Below are 26947 nucleotides of genomic sequence, written 5' to 3' on the forward strand. Positions count from 1 at the left end.
TCTCTGATTTTCACAAAGCTGAGACATATAAGTACCTCATCAGGATTGTTGATTGTGCTCTTACCGAATTAGGGATTCTTTGTTTTACTGTTCAGGGAGTGTGAATTATTGGCATTGCTAAATATTTGTAGCCTAGGCATTTAAGCACACTAGATTAAAATAATCTAGAAGAAATGTGTCAATTGAGGTAAACATTCAAGCCTATCATTTTCTAGAACTGTGTATCGTGTGTTCTCAGGTCATTCTTTCAGTTTATGAATTCACTGAATGGATATAAATGTAGATGAGGAAAGACTGCTTTGACTGGCAATACTTCATTTTAATAACTTGGAAGGCAAGGGTGTTTTAAACTAGCTCCATCATTTGGATGTGAACTCTGCTTAAAATAACTAGTTGCACACAGCCTGGGAGGAAAGGTATATTTATCTTTTGTATAAAATGCATGTGGGGTTGTGATCTCATCATGCATACTAAAAGCCCTTTGCAACTGGAATCCTGAACATAAAATATATTTCCTTCAGCTTAATTATTTAGTTTCCTACTAAGAAGTCGCTCCGCTGAGGTCAATTATCCTTCAGGGATATCCTGGAAGAAATGAACAATTAACTTGATTTTCTGTTGAATTTAGAGTTTGAGACTCAGTGTGTGATCTATTAAAAAAAGGAGATAATTCCTCTTAAACCATGTCCTAATCTACATGGGAGTCTTACACTGCAGGTAAGAAATCAGCAAAGTAATCCAATCCACCACCATGGGGCCAAGACTGAGTGTCTTGATACACAACAATCATGACTTCAAAACATTAAAGGAAAAAATATCTCATGGGGAGCAATGAAGGATAACAGAATTCACTTCTTTTATGAAGTACAAAACCTTATGAAAGGAAAATGCCATTTGAGTTTTTTAAACTAAACAGAATTGCTCAAATCTGATTAAAGAGAGTAGCGGCAAACATTGTAATTTGGGGTAATCAGGAGAGTATACAGTTTAGTGGAGAGATGAAAGGTGAGAGAAAGACTTTCATAAGCTTTCGACTATCCAGGAGGCTGAATATTACCTGTACCTGCTCTAAAAAAAAGCTTTCGTGCCCCAAGAAACAAAATTTAAAGTGGAGACTAAATTGAGTTAAAAAGCATCCTGCACAGAGCTTTGCAGGAAAGCACTGAATTCGCCTATTCAATGACTCGGGGAAAAATTATTTTCTCTCTGGAAATGTCTTTCTTCTTCCTTTTGAGTTATTTTAACAAGGGAGTTGTAAATACAACATTCTTTTTGATTTTTTTAAAAATAGGACGATGTTAGTTCCAACTAGCTCCATTTCCTTGCAAGTCAGGTGTGTGCTTTAAACTTAATAATGTTGGATGGCCCTTAAGACCTTTAAATCACCTTCATGTCACTGATTTAGCACTTCCCCTGAGGATGCATTCATTTGTTCTGTCTCAGTTCTGTGAGTCTGGGTCTAACACACACGCATGCACACACACACATGCACACACACACACACACACACACACACACCCACACACACACACACACACCCACACACACACCAGTAAGAGAAATGAGACTATGTAGAGGGCTGAAAAACAAGAATTTGAAAGTCTTTTATGAAGTGGAAACTTGTTAGAGTTGTTCTTCAACAACTATGTCAAAATAACCCCAGGAAAATAGTTCTACAGCCAGTTTTCTTTATAACAGCAAATATATATATTTGTATATATGTATTTATATATATGTATCTATTTTACATATATATGTAAAGAACCACTGAATAGGTGGCAGAAATAAGGTGCTGCTTGGAGATAGAATGAAACTCCCTTGAATGACTGCTATTTATGATAACATGATAATTTGTAATAATACACAAAAAGACACCTGAATTCATTTATCCAACTTTAATGAGATTTCAGCACTTTCCACACATTTTCATCTACTTTTTCCAGAATTCTTGCAAGGCCAGGTGGGAAGATCTTATTTCCCCATATGGAGTTAAGAGAGGACTGTGATGAAGACCAGAGAATAGACAATGTGAAATGGTGTCTGGTGATGCAAGATTGGATGCTTCTGCCGAACCCCTCTAACATTATCTGTAATGTATTTCTCTTTCAATGTCACCTCTGGTCTGAGTGGGAGGAAGGAGGTACTGAGACTTTGTACCAATGATAAAGACATGCTCCTTGGTTTTAGTCCTCCCCTTTCCTTAAACTCAACTTTGCTGACAGCCTCAGAATGATCTTATCACATCAACCCATCAGATTTTCATTTGATATGGCAAAAATAATTTTGGTGTGTAGCTGTATAGTTTAGCCATTCAATAAGGACTTGTATCTCCAAAATCAAACCCCCAGTTTCCAGGTTAGCTTCATATGATCTACAGGATTGAATAGAGAGAAGTATCATGACTTCTGATACACATACCTGGACTTAAGCCCTGCGTTGGACACTCTTTCTGAATTTTTATTCCATCGTCTGTAAAATAGATTGGTATTTACCTCTGGGAATTAATTTTTAATTGATTGATAAGAACGAATGATATAGTGTATACCAAACGTGGATATTAGTGTACTAACACCATAACCAAGAAATTCGCATCTCCAATGATGCATATGAACTTTGCTCCCACAGTGTCTTGACAGGTCTTTTCTGTACTGTGCTTTCTTAGTCAAAGTTCTTAAGGCACACTTCCTGTTATCCCACATCTAATCTCACACAGGAATTTCTGTGGATGTAGTTTTAATTTCACAAAAGCATTATAGGACTCTGAGCATTAAAAAGTTTCTTGCGTGTGTAGCCTCTGAGGTTCTCTTCCATTTGCTGTCCAGATTTAGATGAAGCCGACTGAGGAAGCCACCTTGTTCATTACTCGCTTGCCTACTGAGAGGTGGATTTACCACTATAAGAAAGTCTCACATTTTATGAAATTTCCTAGGAAGTTGCAAAATGTACTTGATGAGAGCTTCCAAATGTGTTTCTGACCTTCACCACCAGATCTGATGCTCCAAACAATGTCAGAATTGAAGGCATCCGGCTCACTACTGATCTGGTTTTTAGATGAGGACTCTGAAACTTGAGCAGATTATCACAGTCTGCAGTTACTGAGTGGAGCATGATACCTCAACTGCTGACAACATTGTGGCTTTTATGTCTCAAAGAATACTTCACAATCTTTAGTAAGTACTTTAGAAAATAAGCTTGAACAAAATTCCATTTCTTCTAAAATAAACTTAATAATCAATCTAGGCAATGCAGCTGCTGAAATAATGAATTTCTCAGCAGCTGGAAGAAGGGCCTATTGCTAACATGGAAGCAGCTACTAAACTGGATTTTTGGCTCATTGAAGAAACTTCCCTCAATGCTGTCCAGTTATCATTCCTGTAGCCTTTTAGGTATGAAAAAAAATGAGAAAAATTTCTTTGCTGGTGGCCTTTGCACTGCATTACTGAGCTGGCTAAGTGGGAAGTGGTAGGTATCGTAGTAAGGCCTGGTTTTCACTTCTTGAGCTTTACAGGATGGATACCTTTAGCTAATTGTCAGTTTTAACTCAGATGGGAGTTATGCTGGAGAGACACATCATATTTTTCCCGTTCATGATCATTTATTCCCTGTGCCTACTTTTCCTTCAGTGGTACATCAGAAGAAGGACAGCAAACTCAAGTACAGTGTTATGCAGTTCAGAGACATGGGGATTCAGTAAATATTTGAGAAAAAGCCAGAGAATTAGAATCAATGAGAGGTGATTTTAATTCTTTCCTTTTTCTTTTAAAAAAGAGTTATTTATTTATTTGAAATGAATAGTTACATGCAGAGAAGGGGGAGATCTTCCATCTTCTGCATCACTCTTGAATGGCTACAATAGCTGGATCTGGACAGGAACCCGGAGCATCTACTAGGTCTCCCCATGTGAGTGCAGGGACTTAAGTGCTTAGCTTGTACTCCCATGCATTCCCAGGTACATTATTAGGGAGCTGGATTGGAACAGCCAGGACCTGAATCAGCAGCCATATAGGATTCTGACACCCCAGAAGGTGGCTTTAAGTGCTACACCACAGCACCAGCCCCGTTTTTTTCCCTTTCTCTTGCTTCTAGATTCATGCATTTTCTGCAATAAATACTTTCTTCGTAAAGCTGCTTCCCTAATGTAAGTTTCAAAATTCTATCTATCTATCTATCTATCTATCTATCTATCTATCTATCTATCTATCTATCTATCATTTGAAAGAAGAGATAAAAGAGAGAGAGAGAGGACCTTCAATTTGTTGGTTCATTTTTCTAATGTACACAACAGCCAGGGTTGGTCTAGGAAGAAGTCGGGAGTGAGGAACTTAATCCTGGTTTTCCATATGTTTGGTAAAGGCCTAAATACTTGAGCCGTGATGTTCTGTCTTCCAAGATGTGCATTAGTAGCAAGCTAGATTGGAAGGAGTGCCTGGATTCAAATCAATGTGAAACAAGAGTGTTCAAAGCGGTATCCCAACTGTTGTGCCAATACCTGCCCTCCATTAAGTTTTAATTACTTAAGATGGTTGGCTCTTACTTCCTATTTCATTCTGGCTTTGCTTTTCTTTTACAGATATTCTATTCTCACAGTTCTCTGAGAGTTAAAAAATACTTCAAAAACTATAATATTTGTTCTGTATACATTAGATATCTCCAGAGGCACTCTGCAGGATCAGCTTATGTATAGCCTACAGTGAGCTCTCATATCTACTGATGCCCCACATTTTTTTTATTTGCCATTTTTCAGGTAGTCTAAAAGACCCAAGACTCTTAAAAGAGCCACATAGACATTATTACTTAAACTACAGCTCAAATCTTCTTACTTGTTCATTCATGAACACCAACCCTGCCCTTACTTGGATCTTAATAAGTGCAAGATATTTCATCAGTCTTGTCTGTGTTCCTAGAAAGAGGACATCTCAGCTCAATAGTCATCTATAGTGCCCCAACCCCATGAGCCTTCAGGAGTTACACTATAATGGGTGTTTGAGAAGGCTGTTAAGCCATTTAAATAGACAGGAAAGGTCTTCTGCCCAAATTTGTGTTCTGCTCTCACCTGTGTTCAGAGTACTTCAGTTGGGCCCAGTGATTCCTAACATCTCCTATATTTGAATCTCTTTATGCCCTAATCATCCCCTTTCATTGAGTTCAAGGGCACTTTCCATCAAGTTAGTGATGGGAAAACAAATGTTGAATGAACTGAAGACACCATGCCACCCTCTCCATCCTCCTGTCCACCCCAGCACCCTTCACATATACGACACTCTGCCATTCCCCACAACCTCTTTTCAAGTTAGAGATCAAGCCTTCTTGAAAATGAACTCAAGGAAGTATGTTTTGGAATAGAATGGTGGGGCACACAAATGGGAAAGTCCTCGGTTACTCATTTAGGTAGTGAAGCCCTTCTTTCCTGCATTGATTTCTTGCTCTCTTGGGCCACACTGGAGCTGTACTGGCTGGTTTCAGATGTGACGTTTGTCAAAGGAAGATATTCTTTTCCAGTCAGTAGTCCACAGGATCTGAGGATGATTGGCTTATTTGGAAGGTGCTTTCTGGAATCAGCAACAGCTTAGTGAGAAAGTAGGACAGAAAAGGGACTGGGGGAAGCCAACAGTGTGCAGTGGTATGCAGAACACTCCTGACCTGTGGATCACTAAAAGGATTTTACCTTAGAAGTTTCCAACACAAGTATTCAAAAAAGTGATTTATTTTCCTTCTTTATTCCCTTCTGGGAGGCACTGACTGACTCTTAGTATTTCTGGCAAGTCTTGGCCTGTTAGAAACCAGAAAATTGGGGTGGAGCCCTCAACACATCTCAGCATGCTCAGTGCCAAGGGGAATGGGCAGAGCCATGTCCTACTATCTGTCAGTGTCCTATTCAAAGATGTGAGTGGAAAAATACTTGCCAGTTTACCACTCAGTGACCCAGGAAATGCACAAAATCCTCTTTTGCCTTCTGCTTCATCAGAAACTACTCCATAGAGTTTATACTAGTATGGTTTTTGAAATTAAAGCCTTTTCTACACTACTCCCCAAAGAAGGGCCTGATGAGAAGTGAAGATGGCTTCTGGGATATTGGGCTACCTCACACAATCATTGGTTTCTATTTTGATAGCTCCTGAGAAAGTGGCTCGTATCCACTTAGTGAAAAACAGGTATTTATTAAATGGAAGAAACAAATAAAGAAATTAGGGTTGGAACCAAAGATACCTGGTCTCAAGAGTTGTGCTCTTTTCATTTAGTTCAATCTTTACCTCATTAAAGAGTCCCTGAGCTAAGAAGACAAGAAACAGCAGCTGCTACCAGCAGTAGCCATGAAAGAATTCCTCACTGGGAATGCTCAGCCCTGGCTTGCAATGGCTTTTGAGTGTCTACAACTGGTATCTCTAAATTGGCCTGCCAACCTGGCCAGAATGCAAACCAAAACAAAACAAAACAAAACAAAACACACAAAAACCAAAAACCCCTCTCCATTAAACAAACATCAGCCAAAATGTCAACACTCTTAAAAATGAATCTATTAATAATTCAAATACTTTAGTAATAGTATAAGCAGTTTCTCTCTTATATCAGAAAACTTGCCAATGTTTTCTCATATTCCTAATTATGATGACTTTATTTTGCAGAAATAACATAATTGTTCAGCATGGATGCTTTTGTGTATGCACTGAATAGCCTGACTTGGTGGAAATTTTCCAAAGCCAATAGCTCTTATTTTAATAAATAAAATTTGCCTGGCAGACTCTGACTTCATTCCAAGAAATTGGAAGCTATATTTAGCACAGGGTTTATGATATTTAAGAGCTTTTGTCTTTCTAATTTTTTTGATGATTTATTATGGATAGCAGCTTCCTATTCTGGATGTATTTTGCTCCACTGGCTATAACAGGTAATAGTTTCTATTGTGTAACTATGCATATATGTTATTTATACACACATGCATATAGTCACACATTCGATTTATTCATTCACTTATTTGAGAAATTGTTTATTTTATTGATATATGGATTTTTTTTAGGGTTCACCACAAGTTAATTGCTCTGGTAAGAAGGAAAACCTTTGTCTTAAGAAATACCTTAATTCAATCTTACTGTCTAACATTGAAGAAGTGACTTAACCGGCCCTGACTCAGCATTAAAATCTGTCACTGTGATAAATAATACTTCCTTCAGAGTGTTCAGTTAGATCACGTGTGAATACATTCATATTCAGTTCTGTAAACAAGTCCGTAGTTTGGTATTACCAAGCATATATCTTTAGAGGCAATCAAGATTTTCCTAATCTGATTCCCTCAACTTTCACAGAAGGGTATCTATTTGAGCAAAACATTGAGGCAACATTCTGATTTATATATCTGACATCTCAAAGTTCTCAGGGTTGTACAGAAGTAACATGACAATATCTCTTATCTCAGGTTAAATTGTTCTTATCAGAGAATAGATAGAAAATTCCCTTTTTAATCAATTAGATATTCATTAAGGTAAGCAAACATTGATCAGTGAAGGAGTGAGGTAGTTAAAAGGTTAGCATCATCTTCATTATGGACTATAAGGCAAAGGGATCTTAATTACTCCTCAAAATTATTTTTTATTTCTGGTGGACTTTTTAAAAATCCAGCATCAATGCCCAGGAAGTTTGTTCAAATATTTGAAAGGGAATTGCTTGTGTGTTTTTGCAATAGCCTTGAATTTTCAGGAGTATACAAGACCACATGGATTGGAATTCATTTGATGAATTTTTCGCCTGAGTGACACTGGCCAAGTTGGAAGACAAAGAGTGTGCTTGGCATCAAGAGCATCATTTCGCAATATTGGACTAAGCATGCTTCATTGTCTTTAGGAATTTATTCCTAAAATAACAAGGGAAAACATTGAGAACATGTATTTTTTTATATAGAAATATTTGTGTCATAGACAACTTTGAAAAAAGATCTATTTATTTCCATTGCAAAGTCAAATATACAGAGATGGGGAGAGTCAGAGAGGAAGATCTTCCAACTGATGATTCACTCCCAAAGGGCCACAACGGGATTAGAACCAGCTCCTATATGGGATCCTGGCAAGTTCAATGCAAGAATTTTGCCTGCTAGGCCACTGTGCCAGGCCCCACAGACAACTTTTAAAGAACATTTAGTGCTTGAAGTCAAAGAACTGTGTATCAACTAGGCTGGCTGGCTTCCAGTTGGGTGAACTTGATGGACCTCCCATAAATCCACTAGTTACACAGTTTCAGCATTTCTGCTGGAGCCGTTTTTCCACAGGTAAGATCTTTGCCACCTGCTTGGTGTGGACAGCAAAAAAAATGAAACAAACTTCAAAGAGAAAGCGTGTTCAGAATATTTTGAAATTATATTTACAAAATATAAAATCTGTGACCTTTCTTATTTTTTTCAAATAAAAAATCCTGGGGAAATAATACCTGTTTTTTTTTTTGAAGATTTTTTAATATGCTTTTGACAATGGAATTAGTCAGTGTAAGGCAACAATAAGCTAAGATTTGGGCTTGGTGCACCAGAGCTCTTCTTTAACTGTTATTTATAAGTGATTAAGGAAGTTTTCCACAGTTCTGAGTCTCAGACTTGTCACCTCAGAATCAATACAATTATCAGCATCATTCAGGGTTGTGTAAAAGTTAAGAAAAAAATTAGACAAGGCAGTTAGAAACCATCAGGTAGTTACCAATTTATAATAATTTTGATTTTTTAAAAAATTAATTTCTTTGGCAAAGAGACATGAGAGGAGAGATAGAGATGATAGTGATAGAGATATAGAGGGTGTAGGCCAGGCTAAGGCTGTGAGCAAGGAACTCAGTCTACGTCTCCCTGGGAGTGCCAGGGACCCAGTGTGTAGATCCATCACTGCTAGTTCTCAGAGCCTGCATTAGCAAGAAACTAGAGTAAGGAGCCAGAGCCAGAAAATAAATCCAGGTATCAAATATGAGACTGGGTATCTTAATACGTGGTTTAACCATGAGATAAAATACCCATCTTCATTTTAAATGTTTGACAAGAGTCTGTGGCTTCTGGGAAAGCAATAGTTAAAATTTCGTATTGGACGCATGTAGGCAAGGTGCTAAATCATTTTCACTTATTGTTTACTTGGTATTAATAATGTATCCATTTAAGTCTAAGTTACATGGAAAACATTTGCTGGGATTTGGTGAAAGTAAAAGAGCTATCAACTATTTTAAGAAAGGGATTCAGAAGCAGCTGGGGAAGAGAACAGAGCATGCAAAACCTGCAGCCCATTGTGAAGACTTCAACTTTGACTATCTCAGGGTTTTAAGATCAGGAGAAAAAAAATGACCTAATTTATGTTTGTGATTGGCTGTTCTTATTGTCGTAGTCTGTGAGTTCTGTATGGGTAGGGAAAAGTTAGGGGAAAACAGGAAGACCTTCTGTTAAGGTTCTGCAGTTATCAGGGCAAAAGCTGAAATTAAGTGGGATTAGAGCAACTAAAGTATGCATGTAACTTATGAGAAGTCAACATATTCCTGAGAATCATTTCAAATAGAGACAACAGCATTGTAGATGGCTTGGCTCTAGGGCAAAACTGAAAAATCAAAAATCACTCTCCAGTTTGGTTTGAGCAACTAAAAATCTAAAGTTGTCACCTGTTTGAAGGCAACCGAAGGAAGAGATTGGTAGTGCCAAAGTTTAAAATGTTTATTCAACTTTAAGTTGGCATTTAGATAAGATCCGAAGTCCAATAACAGGACCATAGGAGATATTAATTAAAGAGTATATGCACAGAGATGATATTTAAAGTCACAGATTGAATGAGAACAACAGGGAATATGAGCAGAAAGAGAGAGGGACCAAGCCCTGGGAGTATTTGTTTTTACTAGATGATGTTTCCCAAAGACCAAAGGAAGAACAGCACTGTGTTTTATCACTTTCGTATCTTGTAAATGTAAAAGTTGTAAACATTTCTGCTTTTGTGAGCCTACCACTAAAAAAAGGCAAAGTGTTGGAGTTCAGAATGTGGTTCGTCAGACTGGCGTAGAATAAGAGTTAATGTCGCTGTCACCATGTATTGGGTACTCGTTTGGATCTTGGCTCTTCCACATCTGAGCATGTTTCCTGCTGATGTCCAGGGAAAGCAGCCCATCATTAAGGGGGACCCTGCCATCCTCGTGGGAAACACAGAAGAAGCTCCTGGCTCCTGGATTCAGAGTGGCCCAGTGCTGGCTGTTAAGTTCATGTGGAGAGTGAACCAGTGTTTGAAAAGTCTCTCTGTATATAACACGGATATTCAAATATAAATAAATAAATATTTTCTAAAGAGTCTGATGACTCAAAGTATACTTTGGGATGCTGAATGCTTTATGATGAAGGACAATTGATGGGCCTCAGAAGCAAAGTCTCTCATCTTTTCCTGTCCTCTTGTTTCTTGCCTATTTGTCTCTCCCCAAATGAGTCATAAAAACAAGATTTCCTAGCTTAAAAACCAAGGTCTGTCTGTTTCTTTCCCTTACTTCAGAGGGATCTACCTCATACCCAGGAGGAAGAAAGGCTACACAGAGAAGCCGGGTAGAATTTGAGCGTGCAGCACTTGCTGAGCTACCCTCATAGTCCACTAGCACTAGAACACTTTGATTCAACCACATTTCTATCAGGCTCTACTTTCTTCAATGCACTTACACAGGAAAATAGACAGTGTCCTCGATGTCTTTGGGTCTTCATTTCTTAAGGTGGTTGTGTCACGGAAGACTTCAACAGAATATGCATGCTCTACTTTTATTCTTGTAAGCCTTGCCTTCTGTTAGAGGAGCGTGGACTGTGGTCTTCAATTTGAGTGAGGAAAGTTATCAAATATTTCTGCTTCTCAACACAAGATATAATTTGATATCTAAACGTCTCAAACATCATGACTTGATATGTAGAATACACAACGATTATTCAAAATCAGTGATTCAAAAGCAGCCATCAGTTGAAGCATGGTAACAGGTTTGAAGTGAAACTTTACCAAAGCAGATACAAACATGGCAAACAAGCACATTTAAAAAAATGCACAACATCATTAGTCTCTCAGAAATGCAAATTAAAATCTTGATGAACTATCTCTTTAAATCAGTTAAAATGATTAGAAAACAAAATCAAGGGCAGATATTTGGTACAGCACTTAAAATGCTATTTGGACACCTGCATCCCATTTTGGAATATCTGATTTTGACTCTCACCACCTACACAATACGGCTTCCTGCTGACGTGTACCCGATAAGGCATCAGATGGTGACTTTTATAGTTGGATGCCTGTAACCCCCATAGACCTGCGTTGAGTTCTGTGTTTTCTGGCTTTGGCTAAGCCAGCTACTTGTGAGAGTGAACCACAAACTGTCTGTGTCTTTGTCTCTCATCTTTTTGTATCTCTCATGCATGGGTGGGTACAGAGTGATGAGAATGCTGAAACAATTGAGGTTAGGAATGCCAAAGTGATATAGACTTCGGAAACAGGCAGTGTTCACCAGGTACTTCACAATCCAAAGGGAAAAACATTTATGATCATATTAGAACCTGTACACATGTTTATATTGGTTGTATTTATAATTGTGAAAAACTACCAAAACCCAAATATCCTTCTATCAATGAATGATTAAACTGTGGTATAACCTTATAATGGAAGAGTATTCAGTAACAGAGAGGGACAAATTATGGACACGCATTCCACCCTAGATTCTCTAACACATTATGGAAAGTGAAATAGCCAAAGTGAAAATAGTGAACTAGGCTTCATACTGTATGGGTCTGTGAGGACTTATTAGGACAGGGGACAGATCTGTTCTTTTCAAGGACTGTGGAGGTGTAGGGAGCCTGCAGCCCACACCCTAGACGGACAGGCGCCAAACTGCTGCTTCCTGCTGTGGTAGAAAAAACAAGTTTCAGGAAGTCTGCTGTGATTGGCCCAGGGGTGCGTGGATGGCACGTGGACAGAGCGTGATCTGAGTGAGGATTGGCCTGCCCACTGCGTGCAGAGGTGACCTTTTCGCTGATTGGCCATGTTACCCAATATAAGGGAGCCAGAGAAACAGAGAGGGAGAGAGCTCGCCTCGCCAAGATGTAGCTGCTGCATGCCTCACGATGTGGCAGCTGTGCGGTGGCTGCATGGCGGCCATGTGCAGCCGCCGCGCCAGTTTTGCTGTGTCATCTCTACAATAAAGGTTCCACAAAGACAACGAGTGTCTGGGTTTGACTTGCTGGCCAAGGGACCCCGACATGGAGGAGTACTGGCCACAAAGATTACAAAGGATATTGTGGGGCTGGTTGGAGGTTGTTCTCTGAGTTAATTGTGGTGGTTCCATGTTTATACATATTTATCAAAATTCATAATAGTCAAGGCTGGGATGTGGCAGAGCAGGAAGTGCTGCCAGTTTTGACTTTGGGGCATGCTCCATTTCTAATGCAGCTCCCTGTTAACGGCCTGGGAAGAACAGCATAAGTGTTTGGGCCTGTCTCATCCATGTGAGAGGCCAGATGAAGCTCTGCTGCTGCTGCTGCTTCTCCTTTGACCTGACTCATCTCTAATCACTGTGATTATCTGGAGGAAGCACACACATGCACACTCTCTCTCTTTCTCTCTCGTCCTATCTCTCGCCTCCTGTAACTCTGTTTTCCAAAGAGATAATTCTTTTAAAAAAATCTCCCAAAATTCAGAACAACCAACAAAAGGGGTAAATATCTATATATCCATTATATCTCAATATGCTTGTTTAAATAAAACCATTAGCATTCCCCGTATCATCAATAAACAGAAAACAATAAAAAAATCAAATCAAGTCACACAGTGACTTTTCATTGAGTAACAGTTGAGAGATATGGTTACCATGCTGACATCTTTCCCAAGGGCTGGGCAAGACGTAGAAAATGGACAAGGTAGTTCTTCATTTGATGCGTCGAGGAGTCTGTAAGTAGAGCCAGCAATGTGCTTGCTGTAGACCGTTTGGATGGTACACTTGCTTTAGTGAATGATGACTGAGACTAATGGAATATAAAGGGTCAACATACAACAAGCTTGTTGTAGTTTTAGATCCCAGATTCAGATACTCCATGTATTGTATTTTTCATAACTGGTTAGGTTGACCTAATACACCACAGGCAGGTTCTCTGGAGTAAAACATTTTTAACTGTGTGTCAGCAATGATTAGGTACAAAGGAAAAGAGAATTTGCCCTACTTGACACCAAAGACAGGAAAATGTGACAAAAGCTAAAAACAGGAAGAAAGTCAGTTCTTAAGACAAGAGACTGATCCCCAGTAGTGTAAGGGACAGGTCTTTTGATAACATCTTTTGTCCCACGAATAATAAATCCCTACCCTCAAAAGGCTTTCTAAGCTGATCTCCTCGATTTTGGCCTGGTGACCTCCAAACTACAATGTTCAGAGTTAAAGGAATCTGACCTGAATTTAATATTTAGTTTCTCTATGCTTTTACAATGTGCATTCGGGAGAGAAAGTCAGAGAATCACATTATCCTGCTGGAAATCAGGTACAGCAGGGACAACATGTTCTGTAGCTTTTTAAAGATGTAACAGGTTAAAGCCCTGATTAGTAAAAATGCTCCTTGAAACCTCTTGACTTAGGCATCTAAGCAGGCTATTAATTGTGATGTTGGCTTTCAGTGAAGCCTCAACCACAGCAGTCACGTGCCAGGCAGGGCTTTACTAGAGCTGAGCGTGCAGACACCAGACAGCCACAAAGACCAGTGTTAGGATGGAAAGGAGCAGGATTTAATAATAAAATCATTATCATTGCATTGTGGTAAATCAAAGTAGCCTGTGTTAAATTAAAGATGTAGAAGAAACAATAAATTTAATCCCAGAGCAGCCTATTGTGGTTAGAGATAGCAGAATCAAACCAGCCTACCCTGGAGTCCAGCTCCCAACTCATGCCATCAGGGGGAGTGTCAGTCTCTTTATCCGTATCAAAGAGATGAATACAAGTCCTCCTGCTAACTTTGTGAACGGATGTGGAGATGATGACTGTAAATGTTTCTACCTGAATGGAAAGCACTTAGTAAATGTGAACTTGTGGTCACGGTATTAACAATCACGGCATCAGAAGTAAGTGGCTCTCTCTAGAGTCTCATGGTCTGAAAGTTCAGCAGAGAGTGGTACCGGTTTAGAATTTTTTGCCTGGTTTTTCATTTTGTAAGTGACCACGGTGGTATTTTGCAAATTGCCCCACAAACACCACAGACATAGAATTCAAGGTCTTTTCCTAAATTTTGTGGGCATCTCCATTCACTCTCGTTTTTGTCATTAGTAATGGAATGTGAAAATGAGGTTAAATAAACTTCTTCTGGCTGATGTCATTTTAGCCTTCATCTCCAGTGTCTGGGTAAAGCATGGAAGCAATTACCTGGATAATTCAGGCAGAACCTACCAGGCCCTTGGGAGCCTCTTTTCCTTCCACAACTTTTGCCTGAGTAACCAGGGAATCACTTCATTCCTTTCTCCACTCATATAACTACTCTGCTCCGACTGCGTCTTCAGTGACTGTGTCACTGAAATAAATATATTATATTGGAAAAAAATACCAATGAAGGAATGCACTCTCATTTCAAATGTGGGTGCATTTAATTTCCATATGGACTATGCTGGGAGCCTGTGCAAAGGGCAGATCTAAGGTGTGAGGGATAGTTGAAGTCAGACAGTTGAGAACTGAGTCCTTGTCAGTTTGAAAGGAAATCAAGCTTACTAAATGTGAAGAAGCTGAATTTTCTTGACAAGAACCTGTATTATCGTTTATCATTATTTATTGTTCTTTGGAATAATAGTGAAAGTACTAAAATAAAGGAGAACATTGTGACCCATGTCATGAAACACCACGTGAATTTCTACTCACCTCATTAGAGATGTTTTTCCAATCATGAAGCAGCACTTTAACTTCATGAGAAAGGATGAGAAGGCTTTGAGATGCTTTTGATCGAAAAGCCTCAAAAATTTTACTTGGTTAAATGCCCAGGTTGGGAATATTACAGCAGCATAAATAAAAAATATCACCAGCAAAAATCACCCTCCCTTTTTTGTGACTGAATAGAAGTCCATGGACTTTGTGCTTGTGCTCAAATGAAGAGGCCACCAGCTCAAACTCAGCACTGACTAAGCCTGTCAGATCTTATCTTAATGAGCTACAAATTCTAGGGCAAGAGAGAAACAACGGGAGCTGTGTGATAAGGTCCACAGGGCAGTAATTGGATCAAGCTGAGGCCTTGGTGGTGTTTTAACAGCAGTGGTGGGTACAAATGAAAAGGCTGTCACTTGAAAATAATTCCTCATGTTTCAGCTTCAGCATTTGTTCCTAGAGTTGTGTGTCAGAAAGAAAGTCTAAAGGCATAGCTTTTCTTTCTTCCTTTGCCTTCCAGAGTGCTCATCTCCACATTTCAACATGTTTAGCAAAGCGGCACACTTGAGATGCTTGAAATAATTTATTTCTGTGTAACTCTAATGCTGTTTTTCAGGTCTGACAAATTTGTTCCGCTTCTGCTAGGTTTCCCATTCCTGCAAACTAGTGTTGCAATTTGCATTGCATTTGCCATGATTTGGCTGTGTTCCTGAGAAGCACTAGGTCAATACTGATGCTGTGTGGAATGGAATGATCCTTCCAGAGTAAACTGGGATTTTTCTACATGTGAGGAAGCATTTTGCACTTGTAGTCTTGCACTTTACTATATAGAACGTTGTTATGGACATTGTTTAAGTAAGTGTTTTCTCTCTACCCACAACTCAGTAGCTTCAAACAAGAATTCATCATCTCTTATGTTGCAATCTGAGTTGGGCTGAATGATGTGTTGTATGCATTGAACATGAACACATGAAAGATGGCCTTTTTGCTCAACATGTCTGGTGCCTGGGCTGGGATGGCAGAAACAACTGGGAGCTGTTCAGGTGTTTCTCTTTATTTGGTCTCATTTGCTAAGCTTGAGCTTCCTGAAAACACCCTGGTCCTAGAAAAGTGAGAGTTCTTACACGGTGTTGGGCTCCCAAGAAGGAAGTGACAGAAGGTTCCAAGATTCTTTAGGCCAAGGCTTGTTCTAGCATGTCACTTCTGATGCCCCATATTGTTGAAGCAAGTGACAGGGTCAGCCCCATTTAAAACAGAAGAAATTCCAAAGACTTTCAAAAGAAATTCCAAGGGTTTTTGTTGTTTTTACATGAAAGTAAATATACCTTCTAACTGTCTTTTCCATGACCTTTCCCCACAGCTTCCCAATGAGAGATGAAGCAGTAGCCTGTGTGAATGCAGAAGGAAAGGAAATACCTGATCATGCTGTCCGAAGGGACCTCAGAAATGCTGCCTGGGCTGCCTCCATGGGAACAATGGATATTTGATTCATGACTTGTAATGATTTGCTTCCAATGTTAAGTGAGTCAGTGACATGAAGAACCACAGACATTATTAAACATTGATTCTTAAAGCATTTGTGGTTATTCATGCTGGAAAATATTTTATACTATGATCGAGTACATAAAACAGAAACTTTGTATCCCTATATGTGAATACTGGTAGCAAAAGTTTCATGAAACAGGGTTGGGCAGTTGGCAAAGAGGTCAAGATGCCAGCTGAGATCCCTGCATCCCATAGCAACGTGTCTGTGTTCCTGTTCAGGCTCCATTCATGGTTCCAGCTCCCTGCTAATATGCACCACGAGAGCAAGTGGAACATGACCGCAGTGGTTAGGTTCTTATCATCCACATGGGAGTCCTGGATTGAGTTCTTGACTTTCAGGCATTTGGGATATAAACCAGAGGATGGGAGGGACACTCTTCTCCTGTGTCTTCAATTTTAAGTCATGGAACAATGTTCATTCTTAATTTGTGCACTAAATCCTGTGGCTGCATTTTGTTTGTTTTAAAGAAAGTTGATCTTGACCCATGAAATTGATTTTGTGACCTACCAGTGGGTTGGCATTGTAATCTGAAAAAAAAATCACTAATCTAATCCTATCTGTTCATTCTACAGATGAGGTTGCTGAGGATTTGCTAGGTTGAGTGACTTGCTCTAGATGGAGCTGGAATGCAGCTCTCCTGATTCAGAGGCTAATGAAGCTCTCAGCCTATTGCTTTTACAGACACCAAATAAGTAGTGGTCTAATGTGAATTATTCATTTTGCTCAGTTTGCCATTATGACCTTTACAAAATGTAAATGATGGTGGTTGATTTTTTTTAAACTGCATTTTGGCTCTAATTTTTGTACTATTTAACCATGTTTAGTATACTTTTTCAATCATGAGTGCTAAACCATACCACCTACTAGTAGGCACCTATTCTCTGATCTCAGGCTCTTTATGCAAAATAAGGAGATTAGTTTACCTACTTTTTACCCTTGGAAGTAGAAAAGAAGTAAGGACCTATAGAATCATCACACTTGCTTATGAGTGCAAAGAGGAAGTGTTTTCTAAGTGGAATGCTATGAAGAACCAGAGAAGATTCCTCAGGGAAGTGGTGGGAGCATCCACAGGAGATTTTGAGGAATAGGGCTGTCTTCTAAGACGAGTTTTATAGTATTTCTGCCTAGGATCATAGATGGACTAGATGACCTATGAATCCAAATCATTATTCACCTTGGTGTGTGGTGTTCTGTGGCTGCATTAACTGATGGCCCAATTAGTTTTCTAACAATAAAACTGCTTATTAAGTAAGCTGAACTGATTTCCAAATCCCAAGGTCTAATTGATAATGCAGAGTTGAACAAATGTTACTTTAGTTTTTATTTTACTTTGGTGTCCTACCAGTAACACTTTTTTTTTTAACAGAAATAGGGGATAAGCCATAAAAGTGGCACATCTATACTTTACAGAATCTACATTTAAAAGGTAGAATTTATATGTTGAAATGAATTCAGACTTATTAACAAGGCATAAAAATACTACAGCATTTCCACATATTTTCAACTTACATCTTTTGATGTTAAGCTATTGCATAAATACAAAGTTAGCAAAGCTAAGAAACTGACATGGGAATGATGTTGACTAAACTCAGATTTTATTTAGATTAAGGAAAGAATTTAATTTTTCTAAAATGTTAAAATTTCAACTTTGATAAGAAATTATGAAGATGATATGTTTCATTCTTTTTTTATTGTTAATAACATTGTATTATGTGATACAGTTTTACAGGCGCTTGGATTTCCCCCCGCTCCTCCCACAACCCTCCCCCCCATGGATGTTTCATTCTTTGTTTTTTTTTTTTGTTTGTTTGTTTGTTTTTTTTTAGCCCAGCCTTCCAAATCTGGTCTGCATCCTATTCTTTCTGGCCAGCCATTTACAATGTGGTGGTCACCACTTGTGCTCCTGATTATAGCGCTGGGTGTGATAAAGCTGTGCTCAAGCAAGTCAGAGAATGGCAACCATTAGCTACCTGCTTATTCCATGTGTAAATTACATGTATCATGCTTGGGATCCAGAAGCAGTGATGGTTCCAGCACAATAACTTGCTGCTGAGAGCACTGCTGTAGGGTATGAAAGGGTAGAATTCCAAACCTGGCTGTGCAACTTTGACATGTAACTCAAACTTTTCTGGGTCACTTTTTCTTCACCTGTTGAAAATAAGAAAATTAAAAAAAAAATGAAGAAGATAGCATCAACTCATGAGATTATTAAAAGAAATGACTCATTAAATGCTAGCATAATGCCTTAACTTGAGTTGGTACAAAAGAATGTTAGCTTTCAGTAGTGATCAGTGTCACAACCAAAACATCAATTCTATGTACACACTCTTCATTGCTGGGTGATATTAAAAGTAAGTTAGGGCTCTGGTCAATGTTTTAAAAAGATTTAATAATAAATATTTATTGGAAGGCTACTATTTGCCAGAATGTTAGGCAGAGCGCTAAGGAATCTACAGATGAACAAAAACCTTTGTGCAGTTTACCCTTTAGGAAAAGACTGCATTCAGATAACAACAGTGCATTTTCTGTGTTTATGAGTGGTGAAAAGGATGGAAACTGTAGGGGCTGCTTATGTCTTAAAATTATCTTAATTACATATCTCATATCTTAAAGAATTATGAAAACAAATTTTTAAAATGAATGCTTTTAACAACCTTATCATCCTTACAATTAACTTACCCTCTGTCTTTTTTGTATCTATTTTAGAGTATTTTATTTGTTTAATCTTGCCTGTTTGCAATCACAGGGTGGGTGCAAATTACTTAATGTTTCCTATATTGCTAGGTATTTGTTGCAGAATCTGAAAGACTATTTGTACAAGGGACAGCTACCTAAGGTATTTTGAAACAAATGGATCGAGTCACATTCATTAATGCGAATAAAGCTTATTTATTGTTTATTATAGAAGAAAATGGTAAGCTTATAGAGGGAGTGAGCTTTTTTTTTCCCCTTAGAAAGCCTGTCAGTAACAATAACAAAAGCTAACATTTCCTTTTATCATTTTTAAAATAAGCATGTGGTCATCATCTGCTGCTTTTTCTGTAGCAGAGAGATGGACTGCAAGTGGAGCAGACCTAATATGGAATGCTGGCAATGCAAACAATGGCTTAAACTCCAGCCTTACACCACTGGTCCAAAGCTGTTTCTTGATCATCAATATTCTGCTAACACAGTAGCTTGACTCCAGAGCTCCTGCGTAACACTCCTTGCTTTTCAGACTTATACCTTTCACCACTACTGTTTATTTAAATATCTTACCATAGAGTAAGTCAATTTTTAAAGCCTGGATACATATAGAAAACTAGGACATTATAATAGTGAATCTATTAGACTTTAATTGCCTTTGAAAAATTGGATTATGGAATATATACTTCCCTCTTTCCCTCCTTCTCTCCTTCCCTTTTTCCCTCTGTCCCTTCTATAGTTGGAACCACATTTCACTGGCATAGGAAACTTAAGAACTGTCCAAATAGAACATGAGTGTTAATTACATGGTATGGAGAAGGACTGCACTCTGTATGACCATCCAATATTTTTTATACTCAATTTGGATTAGGAGTAAAGGCACAATAACCCTTTATTGTGGACCCACAATAGGGTTAAGCCTGTGGACCCACAACATCTGTAATATTTGGGTGAACTGGCTCATAGAGGAATGTATAAATCAGCAGACTCCAAGATGGGCATGAAGGAAACAGATTTAAATTGTTTAGGCACCAGCAATGAAAACCAGAATCTCACTCTCAGGAAAAAAGGTGAGTTAGAAGCATTTTATCTTTGCAATTCAAGTTCAGGCAGTAGAACAGACCAGATTATGGGAAGTAGAGGACATTGAGTGAATCTGAATCTGTCTAGTGCTCACAGGAGGTCAGGTTAGCTACATTCCTTCACATACCCTAACAACAGTTTTTACAAGTAGCAGGGGAAGGATAACTCAGGTTGAAATACTGAAGGCAGACTGTTAGGCCAAAATAAATTAAATTGTCTAAAGAGAATAATTAAACTATTGGGTCCAGCTAAATATATCAGAATGCATTAAAATTTATTTTCTCTTTAATTAACGGAGAGTATGGATATATAATAAATTCATATGCATTGAATAGAATGGCAATTTTCTTTTCATGAGATGAACAAAAAATGAGGACCATTTTTGGTGGTGGAAGATTTTGGTGATATTAAATTTGAGATGCTGTGCAGGGAACTAAAAACAAAGTTATCAGCAAGTAGGTGAGGTGGTGCCTTGGGCCATAACTATCCCTTGGCAACTTAAATGTAGCCATCTACCGCCCACTGTTTATCCTTTTACAATCATCACATGGGGCACTGGGACTGGAGGACCAAAGCTTAACGGTTTCTCCCTTTTACATAATCACCAGCCTGAAGAAAATGTAAAGGCAGGAGTGAGCTGAGATGGCCTTTAGAGTGCATCTTGGTACTGAGTATAGAACTGTTAGACACACACACAGTTGCTACTGATGTTTCACAGTCTATGGGTTTTATACACATGTTTTTAATTAATTTTACATATTTCACAACATAGATTTATGAGCATAGCAATGCTTCCTATCCTACCCGCCTCCTTCCTTATTTTTGTTTTCTAATTTTATGACAGCTTAATTTCATTTCAGTTCTCAATCATAGGCTTAGCACTCCATTAGGTAAAGATATCAACCATGTGCAGCAAGTGGAAAAAAAAATGATGGGATCCTTCGGAAGGAAATGGGGTTGAATTAGACTGGCGGGGTGAGGTGCCCATGATGGCATCTGTGGCTTGACAGGATCTTGCTCACTGGCTCTCCCACCATGTGATGTGCTTAGCCATGTTACAATGCAGCCAGAAGGTACCCACCAGACACTGGTGCCATGCTCTTGGAATTCCCAGCCTCTTGAGTGGAGAGCTAAAAGACTTCCATATTTTCAGGGCCCGGCGCGGTGGCGCAAGTGGTTAAGTCCTCGCCTTGCACGCCCGGGATCCCATATGGGCGCCGGTTCTAATCCCGGCAGCCCCGCTTCCCTTCCAGCTCCCTGCCTGTGGCCTGGGAAAGCAGTCGAGGACGGCCCAAAGCTTTGGGACCCTGCACCCGTGTGGGAGGCCCGGAAGAGGCTCCTGGCTTCGGATCGGCATAGTATCGGCCCGTTGCTCTCACTTGGGGAGTGAATCATCGGACGGAAGATCTTCCTCTCTGTCTCTCCTCTCTGTATATCCACCTTTCCAATGAAAAAATAATAAAAATAAATCTTTAAAAAAAAAAAAAAAGACTTCCATATTTTCTAAATTCCTGTCTGTGAAATTCAGCTACAGCACCAGAAAATAGATGAAAACAGTGCTCGTAAAGAAGGGGAAAGGGCAAGGTTGCATATCTGCTCATGTGTTTCACGGGAGGAATAGTTAGGACACCATTTCACTACATATCATCTGGGACAACGTTTTGCAAAGGAAAGTCCTATCGTTTTGTAGCCTCATGGTCCAACACAAAAGCGTGAGAAGAGACTGTGTTGGGGCGTTTGCCTCTGCACTGAACAAAAGGCTCTTACCTCCTACTATTTTGACCTTTTTGCCTCCTAGGTCTAGTTATCTATCCATTGACATTTCCAGTTTAACTGACTCATAATCGTGCTGTAATTATGAGGGAGTGGAAATAAAAGCTCTCATCCCAAGTGAAGGCATATCAGTCCATCTTCTCTATGCAATGCATATAATGTGAGATTGTCTAGTACATCATCATGGCTGACTTGTTTCAAGTTGTTGATTCTGTAGAATTTATGGTTCTTTGAAGTTGATGTTTTTTGTTTTTTCACAAGTATAATCCCCTTTGCTGAGAAGTTCAAATAGAGGCAATAATGATAGTGTGTCATTAAATATAATATTGAAATCTAAGGTGCATTATATTACTTCACATTAGGTACCATGTTAAGAAGCTTATTTTTCTCTACAACCATATCTCAGCTCTATGTGTCATGATGTGAAGCCCACATACATAGCGATTAAAGCCTATAATCCGAAGTCAGTCTGTTTGGGTTGGAATTGTGGTTATGTCACGTATTACTATGTGATTTGCCTTCCTTTTGCCTTGATTGTTTTAATCTGAAAAATGAGAATGACAATGGTGAGGACAATAAGGTTGCATGGGGTCATTTCATGGACTAAACTTGATAATGATATAAAGAGATTAGAAAAACTCAACTGGTATGTAGTAAGGGATTCACAAACTGCAACTCTATGAATATCAGTGTTACATTTGGATTCCTGTCAAAAATGAGAAAAACAAAATAAAACAAAAATAACCTAAGTGTTCCTAAACTGCACCATGATAGGTAGTCCCCTTGAACTAAAAGTCAGATGTTTAACTTTCAGCCTAGTGGCCAAAAAGGTTTCATTCTATAATGAAATGGTGATAAATATGTCTCTTGCTGTATTGCATGAGTAGTTGTTATATCAATATGAAACACACTAACCATGTTATCCCTATTTCGCAGAGCTTATTTTTCTTTTTTATGTTAGTTTAAGTGACTGCATCCAGTTTAAGAAAAGGGATCCAGGGTGGCCAGCATGGAGGTATATCAGACCAATTCTCTATCCTGTGGTGCCAGCTTCCTATACGGGCTGGATGGTCCTAGATGCTCCACTTCTGATCCAGCTCTCTGCTTATGGCCTGGAAAAGCAGCAGAGGATGGCCTGAGTCCTGGAGCCATGCACCCACATAGGAGACCCAGAAGAAGCTGTTGACTCCCAGCATTGGAAAATATCAACTTTGGTCATTGTGCTAATTTGGAGAGTGAGCCAGCAGATGAAAGATCTACTCTCTCTATGTTCCCCTCTCTCTTTGCAGAATATACCTTTCAAATAAAAATGAATGCATCTTTAAAAAGAAAAGGGAAGCATCGCAGTTGTATGAGAAAGTCAGTACTCTTGACTTCTATTATATCAGTTCCTGCGTTGCAGTGTCTTGACTTTGCAATCAAATCTGTATATGTCAAATGACTTTGTAAACTTTAAAGTTCTTATAATTATTCTCCTAGGATGCCTATTGTGTGTGAGTTCTAATACCTAAGAGTATTTGTGCCATCTGGGTAGAAATAAAAAGGAAAGTAGATGTTATAACTCTTGGTGTTTTTTTTCCATTATTTTTCTTGTTTCCAGGGTTGACAACCACCCACGCAGCATTCACTGGTTCTGAGTGTAGCCCCGTAGAAATGCCAGCTGGCTGCATGCCAGGATCAGGAGACTAAGACTGTTGAGAGCTTCCTCACAGCAAAACCTTGTCAATGACAAGCATTGTCTCCGAATCTGAAATATATTTTTTCTTTTTCTGTCCCTTTGGCTTCTCTTCTCACCTGGGAATTGGACTCAGAATAGGTTGCTAATTATATCTTGGTAGCTGTGATTTCTAATAACCAGTCCTCATATTTATGCAGCGTCACTTACTTAGCTGTACCACTGAATATATGGAGACTGGACAAGGCTGTCAGCATCCACATGCAACATTTCAGGCAAGTCTGCTGTGCTTTGTACAATGTGATTTGTTTTCTCCAAGCCCGCCAATATGCTGCATCCACAGTAAAAACAGGATAAAAACACAAAATCTGCTTCCTGCTTATTTTTGGCAATTTCAACACTCACTGTCTTACATCAATAGAAACTCCAAATGATCTTGCTTTGAGAAACCGTGACCACTGTAATTCAGACACAAGCATTCCAAAATCAAACACCTTTCTTCCTTGTTGAAACTGCTGGTCAGGTAGCATCACTGATTGACTCTGAGGAATATTCCTTATCTGGAATCTGATGTTGTGTACATTGGATTGTGGATTAGAGCAATAAATGAAAGAAATTTGCAGAGCGTTCAGCACTTCCTTGACTGTATAAAAATATACCATCTTTTACTTAATAGGCATAATGCTTTAAAAATTGATCCAAACCAGCTTTAGTATCTATTTAGCCTCCAAAATTTTCTTACCAAAATCTAAGCAATTGTGATTGTATAGAATTATGCATACAATGTAAATACATGGTGAGCTTTTAACATGTGAAATGTGCATAACATTTTGATAATTTAATATGTTATTGTGCTTATGCTAGTCTGCAAAAAATTTTTATCAGTTCAAGGACTTAGGTTTCATTACAAAATGGTAGAATTCATATTTGTTGAATTGCAGATATCCTTAGTTTACACTAGGTGCTGTGATAGTCCATAATACTGTATTACACGAAGGGAAATCTGTCAGGGTGCACAGAGAATCCAGATTGGGTTCCATGTGAGGCTGGATTTTGGCACATAGATAAAAGAGTGGAATTGAGTAGTGCGACTCTGCTACTGTAGACATGAAGTTTCCTGTGTCTGCAGTTCTTGAACCTGGACTATTAAGTAATTATTTACGAAGCAAGTATGGTTTGAAATAGTTGTTCTTCCTGCTTGGAGCATTTTGTTACTTTCTTTGGTAGAGCGGTGGGTGAATTAGTCTTTACTGAACACTGGGTCTAGGCATGTTCTACTAATCCACTTAATCAGCAGAATAGTTCTGTGCGAGAGAATCACTGTTTTCCAAGTTCTCAAATGAGGGCACTAGAACATTTCAAGGTTAAATAGTTTTTCTACGGTCTCACAACTAATAAGTGATGTATAGGAAATAGACTTGGACTCTCCAACTCCAGGCAAAACAGTTTTGAACAATTAAACCTTTACAAATTTGACAGCACATTTTTGCAGAAGTATTAGTCATGGAATTTTTCAGTATCAGGTAATTCTAAAATAAGAACAATAGACACTCTTGTCCTATTGGTAACAATTTCTAGGGTTCTTTAATTTGTTGAAAGCCAAAGTATATTTTAGCCACACACTTTCTCCTATGTAACTGAAATATTCTGTATGCATAGTATCCTGGGAGCATGTGACTGTTGTGATGGTAGAATAGACATTTCTAGAATTGATGCCATGCATAAGGCACAAAGGTCTACTGACAAAGGACTGTAGTATTCCCTGTAGTTGAAGAGTTTGGAAATGCTTGTAAAATGAGAAGCACAGTTGTGCCCTCTTTCCAGAGAGAGAGTGTGGGTATCACCCTTTCTTTAAAGCTTCATACATGGTTTCAAGACATTTTCTTTAGATGCACTGCATGATGCTTTTGATCAAAGGCTAGGCGTTTCAAGGGATGACTGCCTTTGAGTTGAATATCTTGATTGTTTTTCTTATAAGCTCTAGCCCTGCCTCACCATGACAGAAGAGTTTGTAGTCCTCTGAGTTCTGAGCTGCTGCAAGCATTTGATGCAGTACTGAGTTGCTGGGATTCACAAGGAACCTGTGAAAAGAAGACAGTTAGGACTTAGTGCTGGAGACCCAAGTGTAAATCTTTCTTGGTCTATGGCCAAAATACAACAACAACAACAAAAATAAACCTCAAAACCATAGCCAACCATTATCATGCTACACAACCACTTCACCTTGGAGTAACTCCAGCAGCAGTCTCTTGGTTTTAAAGAGATGTGAATTTCTTAGCTATCTAATTTTACTTCTTGATTGTTTTTATTGCTGCACCACACAAAGTTTATTAGTAGCACTTGCGCATGACTTTCTTGATCCTTTTTCCTCCTTGGCTATACTTGGTATCCTGAAGCAGCTCTGCAATTGAAAATGTATTCTGGTAACGACTGTATGTGTTTGGATAACACAGTAACTAATGGTTGTAATGTAAATAGTGATCAGAGATAGGAAGGTGTAATTGAAATGCATTGCAACTGATTTGTAAATATTGGTACACGTTACCTGTCATTGTTATGCTATTATGCTATTTACCTAAGGCACCAAATATAGGTAATTTGAAACAATTAAATGACTTAGGTATATCTCATCCATGGTGATAATACACATAAAAGAAGGAGGTCAAACTAAATGTTTTATGAAATTGCTGTGTAGACTATGGATGGGACTGATAACTGAATGATATTACCATTGAAAAATTACCTTATTTCCTGCATTTCCTTATTTTTCTTTTGCACATGCATTTGAAGTGTCATATTCAAAGGAGCAATAGATCTTTCTCAAGAGCACTTTTGGGATAAACTATTTTAAAGTCTCTTCTGCTTCACGTTAATTTAATACTAATCTCAAAAACTTCTTATTTGATATTTTAACATCATACTCATTGATAGGATATAGTCTTAAATAAAAAAGAAGATTTTAACTCATTACCAGTTCCCAGTCAACTCACGTGTGTATTGATGAATTTTCTCCCATCTTCTTAAGCAAAGTAGCACAAAAACCACTCCATGTATGTTTCAGTAGGCATTTACTTTGACTGGGGGAACTGGATATGTAGGCAGGTTGTGAGCTGAAACTGTATCATGAGGCCCGGAGTGATGGCTCAGCAACTAAATCCTCACCTTGTACGTGCTGGGATCCCATATGCGCACTGCTTTCTGTCCTGGCTGCTCCACTTACCATTTAGCTCTCTGCTTGTGGGCTGCAAAACCAGCAGAGAATGATCCAAAGGCTTATGATCCTGCACCACATAGGAAACTTGGAAGAAGTTCCTGTTCCTGGCTTTGGATCAGATTAGCTCAGCCTT

Source organism: Ochotona curzoniae, unplaced genomic scaffold (assembly GCF_017591425.1).
Source record: "Ochotona curzoniae isolate NIBS_2020 unplaced genomic scaffold, NIBS_Ocur_1.0 scaffold_1037, whole genome shotgun sequence".
Lineage (NCBI taxonomy): Eukaryota > Metazoa > Chordata > Mammalia > Lagomorpha > Ochotonidae > Ochotona > Ochotona curzoniae.